The sequence below is a fragment of the Silene latifolia genome, chromosome 1 (genome assembly GCF_048544455.1).
Source record: "Silene latifolia isolate original U9 population chromosome 1, ASM4854445v1, whole genome shotgun sequence".
Lineage (NCBI taxonomy): Eukaryota > Viridiplantae > Streptophyta > Magnoliopsida > Caryophyllales > Caryophyllaceae > Silene > Silene latifolia.
Window position 1 is genome coordinate 39,525,197 of NC_133526.1, and position 7,626 is coordinate 39,532,822.

Sequence of the window (7,626 nt, forward strand, 5' to 3'; positions counted from 1 at the left end):
TTTATGTTTTAAGGGTATAACTGATACGTTAGCGACAATATATTTTATGGTTTCCACAAAGTGGAAATATATAAATAAAGCACTTTTTTTTGTGGGTTTTATATTTATAATTAAATAGAAAATAAAAATTAAAGATATGATTGCATAAATTCGACCTTGAATTTATACAAAATGGGGTGCTTAATAATAGACGACCTTGCCTAATAATTAAACGCTTGATTTCACCAACCGCAGCTAGAAAATCAAAATAGAATTGAATTACTTCTCAACTCTTGTATTAAAATTCAACGAGAACTTCAATGTGTAATTTGTATTGAAAATTTGATGATTATAATCAATTACAACATCACTTATTTATAGTGATTTAAGAAATGAATGTACGTAAACATGAAAACGTACAACACTTATTACATTTAACATATGTAATTTATTTATCTCAAATAAACTTGCGAGATTACTAAAACTTCATGAGTTACCACAATTAACTCAATTGAATAAGCCTTCTGTTTTCATCCAACTTGAAATGCGTTGCACTGAGATAACTCTGCATCTTATGTTTTGTAAACTCCCATACTTAAATTACTAAAGAAACTCCCTACTTTATTTAATATGTCAACAATATGTTGAGAAGATAAGGAGTTTTCCAATCACTTCCATTAAGCGATTGGTCCATTAAAATAATCCTCATTAATCAACGCAATATGACTTAGACTTGAATTCACCCCAAATAAATAAGTCCAATTTGTTGTACTTAAAAGAACTTCTTTGTCATTTACGTCAAATAATAATTGATCACTTACTCCCGTATCATCCTCTCCCTCTTGAAAAGAAATTGACCTCAATTCTGCAAGACCGTCATCATCTAAGTAAGGAGATAAATCACCAACATTGAATGTAGCATGAACACCGTAATCACCTGGTAACTCTAACTTGTAAGCATTATCATTCACACGCTCAATAATTTTATATGGACCTTCTGCTCGAGGCATTAACTTGTTTTTCCTTTTACTTGGAAATCTTTCTTTTCTAAGATGTAACCAAACCAAATCACCATTATCGAACACTTTGGGCTTTCGGTGCTTGTTAGCTTTTCTCTTGTATGTTTCATTAACAACCTCAATTCTCTTGCGGACTTGTTCATGTAACTCCATCATAGACTTTAGTTTTGCCTCGGCATCCTTGTGAATTATTTCATCTTTTGGCAAAGGAATTAAATCAAGTGGTAAATATGGATTAATACCATAAGCAACTTCAAATGGAGAATGCTTAGTAGCAAATGTAGGTGACCTGTTATAAGCAAACTCAGCATGAGCTAACTTTAAATCCCAATCCCTTTGTGTTTTACTCACCAAACCTCGAAGCAAAGTACCCAAAATTCGGTTAGTAACTTCAGTTTGCCCATCCGTTTGCGGGTGGTGTGAAGTACTAAATAATAACTTGGTACCCAACTTTCTCCATAGAGTATTCCAGAAATAGCTCAAAAACTTAGAGTCTCGATCAGAAACAATGGCTTTAGGTATCCCATGTAAACGAACTATCTCGCGAAAATACAAATCAGCAACATGTGAGGCATCATCATTTTTATGGCAAGCAATGAAATGGGCCATTTTAGAAAATCGATCGACAACCACCATAATTGCATACTTCCCTCTTGGTGTCCTAGGGAGAGCAACAATGAAATCCATCGAAATATCTTCCCATGGATTCTTGGGAATAGGCAATGGCAAATACTTTCCAGGTGTGAATTTGCTCTTAGCCATTTGACATGTAACACATTTAGCAATTAAACTTTGAACATCTCCCTGCATCTTCGGCCAATAAAATGTTCATGTAAAATATCAAGTGTTTTAGAAACACCAAAGTGACCTGCAACACCTCCTCCATGAGCTTCTCGTACTAATAACTCACGCACTGGACATTTAGGAACACACAAGCGGTTCCTTTTAAAAAGAAAATCATCTTGTAGTGAGTCGTCTTTCAGAACACCATGTTTACATGTAGAAACAATATCAGCAAAATCCACGCCGTTCTTGTAGTAAGCTTTTAACATCTCAAATCCAAGAAGTCTCACATTAAGTGTAGTCAGGAGCGTATAACGCCTAGACAATGCATCAGCGACGACATTACTTTTACCATCCTTATATTTTGATGAAAAATTAAAGGACTGCAAAAATTCAACCCACTTAGCATGGCGTGAGTTAAGCTTGTGTTGGCCATTTATATGTTTCAATGCTTCATGATCAGAATGTAACACAAAATGATTAGGCCTCAAATAATGACTCCAATGATCAAGAGCTCTCACAATTGCGTAAAATTCCTTATCATATGTCAAATAATTGCATCTTGCTCCACCAAGTTTTTCAGAAAAGTAAGCAATTGGGCGTCCACCTTGAAGCAAAACAGCTCCAATACCCACTCCACTAGCGTCACATTCAACTTCAAATGGATTAGAAAAATCAGGTAATGCTAGGATAGGTGTTTCACATAACTTTCGCTTTACCTCATCAAATGCACGTTGAGCTTGGTCGTTCCATCCAAATGATCCTTTCTTGAAACATTCAGTTATAGGACTCATAATAGTGCTGAAATTGCGAATAAATCGACGATAAAAAGAAGCTAAACCATGAAATGATCTTACTTCTGTCACATTTGTTGGTGTAGGCCATGAATGAATAGCTTCAACTTTTGATTGGTCAACGGCAACTCCATCTTTCGATACCACATATCCAAGAAACACAACACTAGGCACCATAAAACTACATTTCTCCAACTTGGCATATAATTTTTGCTTCCTTAAGACTTCAAACACTTGCTGCAAATGGTTCAAGTGTTCTTCCGTATTTTTGCTGTACACAAGGATATCATCAAGGTAAACCACAACAAATTTACCAATGAAAGATCTCAATACCTCATTCATCAATCGCATAAATGTGCTAGGTGCGTTAGTAAGCCCAAATGGCATAACCAACCACTCATATAAACCCTGTTTTGTCTTAAATGACGTTTTCCATTCGTCTCCTTCACGCATTCTGATTTGCTGATAGCCACTACGCAAATCAATCTTGGAAAATATAACTGACCCATGTAACTCATCAAGCATATCATCCAAACGAGGAATAGGAAAACGATATTTGATAGTAATATTGTTGACAGCTCTACTATCAATACACATACGCCACGTACCGTCTTTCTTTGGAACAAGAAGTGCAGGTACTGCACACGGACTTAAACTTTCTCGCACATAACCACGCTCCATAAGTTCCTCAATTTGCCTTTGTAACTCCTTTGTATCATCGGGATTGCATCTATAAGGTGCTTTGTTAGGTAATGCAGCACCGGGAATCAAATCAATTTGATGCTCAATTCCTCTCATTGGTGGAAGGCCTGGTGGTAGATCTTCCGGAAATACATCATGAAATTTCTCCATCAGGGGTTGGAGTAAAGGTTGCACCTCCAAAGAACTATTTTTTTCATTTTCTCCCTCTTTGACAAAAAATAGCGAAAACTTGGCCTCCTTTATTCAATTCCCTGTCAAAATCTTTAGCACTTGCAATTGTTATTAAGCCTGGTTTCTTACTCTTACTCATAGTGGTTCTTATGTCTTTAGGAGACATAGGTTTCAATTCGATTTTCTTACCACCAACCAATAAGGAATACACATTAGAGGGTCCCCTGTGAGTGACATCACGGTCAGATTGCCAAGGACGACCTAATAAGAGATGACAAGCATCCATAGGCACCACGTCACACAATATTTCATCTTCGTAAGAACCCATAGCAAAATTCACAAGAGTTTGTTTTGTTACTTTTACCTCATTACCATCATTCAACCAATGAAGTTTATAAGGTTTAGGATTATTATGAGTGTTCAAAGACAGCTTGTTCACCATTTCAGTTGAAGCAACATTTGTGCAGCTTCCCCCATCAATTATCACATTACACCATTTACCTTTTACAAGACATCGAGTGTGAAAAAGTTGCTCCCTTTTTTCAGTATCAATAGGTTCAAGTTTGGCATGTAAAGAGCGTCGAATTACCAAAGACTCCCCTCCAATAGGAGCCTCAAATCCCTCAGTTTCAATTTCCTCATCTGTTTCAACTTCTTCTTCTTCCTGTTCTTCTAATTCTTCATATATCTCATCCCTTATTTCAATTGCATCACGTAAAGTAACAATACGTTTGTTTGGGCACTCGCTTTGATAGTGACCAAAGCCTTGACATTTAAAACAACGAATTTTACTCAAGTCACGCTCTTTACCCTTTGCATGTGAACTAACAGCTTCTGGTTTGGGTGGTAATTGAGGTTTAGAACTCGAGCCAGAACCTCCAAATTTTGATGTACCTTCATTCTTACTCCAAGTTGTGCTTTTAGTACCAAATGAAGCGGTACGAGCAGTCTTTTGTTGTTTCTCAACTTTATGAGATAATGAACATAGATCATCAAAAGAAACATATGGATACATATTGACTACATTTGCAATAGGTCGATTTAAGCCTCTCATAAATCGTGCCATCTTTTGTTCTTCTAGTTCATTCACATCACACATCATAGTAACTTTCTCAAATTCAGAAATGTATTCATGCACAATTAAAGATCCTTGAACCAAATCAGCGGCCCTTCGATAAAGATCTTGTTTGTAATTTTTTGGAACATACCTTTTACGCAATTTGCGTTTTAAGGTCTCCCAAGAATTTATCTTTTCTTTGTTTTCACGTGCTCTTTGAATTTTTAAATTCTCATACCAAAGTGATGCATTTCTCACAAGCTTTAAGATAGCATACTTGCAGCATTTTTCATCGTTGAGATCTTTAAATTCAAACATACGTTCAATCTTACGTTCCCACTCCAAATAATTTTCCGGATCTGTTCCTCCATTGAATTCTGGCAATTCATTTACTTTGAGATCATCGATATTGCGCCTTGGTTCTTCGTAACGTTGCGGAGGTGATCTACTACTACGATCCTTGAGGACCAAGTCTCGTAATTCTTCTAAGACTGTAGCTTGCGAATGGAAGTTTTCAAGAAGGACAGCAATCTCCCTATCACGCCTTGCATTTGCATCTTCGTCACCGTCACCGTTCACCATTATTATCACTTGGTTAGGAAATCAAGAGCCGAAGCTCTGATACCAGATGATACGTTAGCGGAAGCGTTAAATATTTTATGGTTTCCACAAAGTGGAAATATATAAATAAAGCACTTTTTTTTGTGGGTTTTATATTTATAATTAAATAGAAAATAAAAATTAAAGATATGATTGCATAAATTCGACCTTGAATTTATACAAAATGGGGTGCTTAATAATAGACGACCTTGCCTAATAATTAAACGCTTGATTTCACCAACCGCAGCTAGAAAACCAAAATAGAATTGAATTACTTCTCAACTCTTGTATTAAAATTCAACGAGAACTTCAATGTGTAATTTGTATTGAAAATTTGATGATTATAATCAATTACAACATCACTTATTTATAGTGATTTACGAAATGAATGTACGTAAACATGAAAACGTACAACACTTATTACATTTAACATATGTAATTTATTTATCTCAAATAAACTTGCGAGATTACTAAAACTTCATGAGTTACCACAATTAACTCAATTGAATAAGCCTTCTGTTTTCATCCAACTTGAAATGCGTTGCACTGAGATAACTCTGCATCTTAAGTTTTGTAAACTCCCATACTTAAATTACTAAAGAAACTCCCTACTTTATTTAATATGTCAACAATATGTTGAGAAGATAAGGAGTTTTCCAATCACTTCTATTAAGCGATTGGTCCATTAAAATAATCCTCATTAATCAACGCAATATGACTTAGACTTGAATTCACCCCAAATAAATAAGTCCAATTTGTTGTACTTAAAAGAACTTCTTTGTCATTTACGTCAAATAATAATTGATCACTTACTCCCGTATCAATAACTTTAGTCGTAAATAGTATAACTTTAATGTTTTAAGTGTATAACTTTAGTCGTAAATAGTATAACTTTTATAAAAACCAAATAAATATGAAAAATCGTAATTAATCAACAATTATTAAATCTGAACAAATTAAATAACAAACCATCAATAACCAACAAAAATTAAAAAACCAAATAACAATAACAAAATAAAGTAAATCTGAAAAAACACTAAAAAAAAACGAGATAAACACAAGCTAATTAAAGAATTAAAAAACCAAATAACAAAAACACAAAAATTAAAAAACCAGATCTGGAAACCATTTACATGAACCAAATAACAAAAACACAAAAAACAAAACAAAAAACGAGAAAATGGGTTGCGGGTTTTGAAGGGGATATGGTGTATGGTGTTACAATGTGAGAGGAGTTGCGGGTTTAGGGCTTCGTTTTTGAAGGGGTTGCGGGTTGGTTTGGGTCTGGGTATGGACAGATCTAGGTCGAGGGTGGTGAGATGAGTCGAGTGGTGGTTCTGGGTGGCTGTGAAGGTGGCTGTAGGTGGCGGAAAATGGGAGAGAAAGAGGGATGTCGGGTTGGTTATGGTTGTTGATATCGCGGCTGTTGTTGCGGTTATTGCCTCTGTTGTGGGTGGTGGCTGCCGGCATGGTGGCCACTCTTGAAACCACCGTGTTCAGGCCGGCACAGTGGTAGTGGTGGCGGCCACGGTGGTGGTGGTTAGTGTAGGTATGTGGTGTGTGTGTGGTTGTTGCGGGTGGGATTGTTGGTGTCGGGGGGTTGACGGTAGGGCCGTGGTGGTGAGGTGAGGCGCGTGGTTGTGTGAGTAAAGGAGGGAGGACGGTATGGTGGTGGTGAATGGTGGTGGAAGGGTGGTTTGTTATGGTGGTGTTGTACTGTTGTCGATGAAGTTGTTATTGTTTTTTTTTTGGTTTTTTTTTGTTGGTTTTTTTTTTGTTGATTTGGTTTTTTTTTTTTGAGAGAATGAGAGAAAGATGAGAGAGAATGAGTGTATGAGAGAAGTGTGAAAGAATGAATAATGAGAAAGTAGGTAGGGAGATTAGAATGGTGGAAGAGTTATACAAAATTAGGAGGAGTTATACAGAATTAGGGAAGAAGATTAGGGAGGTTCATTTGTGACCCTTGAATGAGATGTAATCTCATCCCTCCATTCCTTCCATCCTAAAGTCCTTATAAGGACTTAGGGACTCATAAGATGTAAGGGCCTTATGAGAACCCCTCTCTCTCTCTCTCTCTCTCTCTCTCTCTCTCTCTCTCTCTATCTCTCTCTCTCTCTCTCTATCTATCTATCTATCTATCTATCTATCTATCTATCTATCTATCTATATATATATATATATATATATATATATATATATATATATATATATATATATATATATATATATATATATATATATATATATATAATTAAATCAATGTCATATAATAATAAATTAATAATCCATGTCACATTAATTTGTCATGTCACATTAAAAATTGTCATGTCACATTAAAACTTGTCATGTCACATTATTTTAGTTAGTCTTTTAATTAGTTTTATAGATGTTTAACAATCGAGTTTAACAAGGTAACTTGTTTCTTACTCTAAATATTACTCCCAAAGTAACCACACAAAATTATGAAGATAATATCATTAAAAAAACATGTGATAAGTTAAGAAACAAACTCGTAGTTATT

The 7,626-nt window shown here is 35.4% G+C and overlaps 1 pseudogene; it reads right to left on the bottom strand.

The window, feature by feature from the left end:
* Positions 1-656: 656 nt before the first annotated feature.
* Positions 657-5,087, bottom strand: LOC141644459 (uncharacterized; annotated as a pseudogene).
* Positions 5,088-7,626: the final 2,539 nt, after the last annotated feature.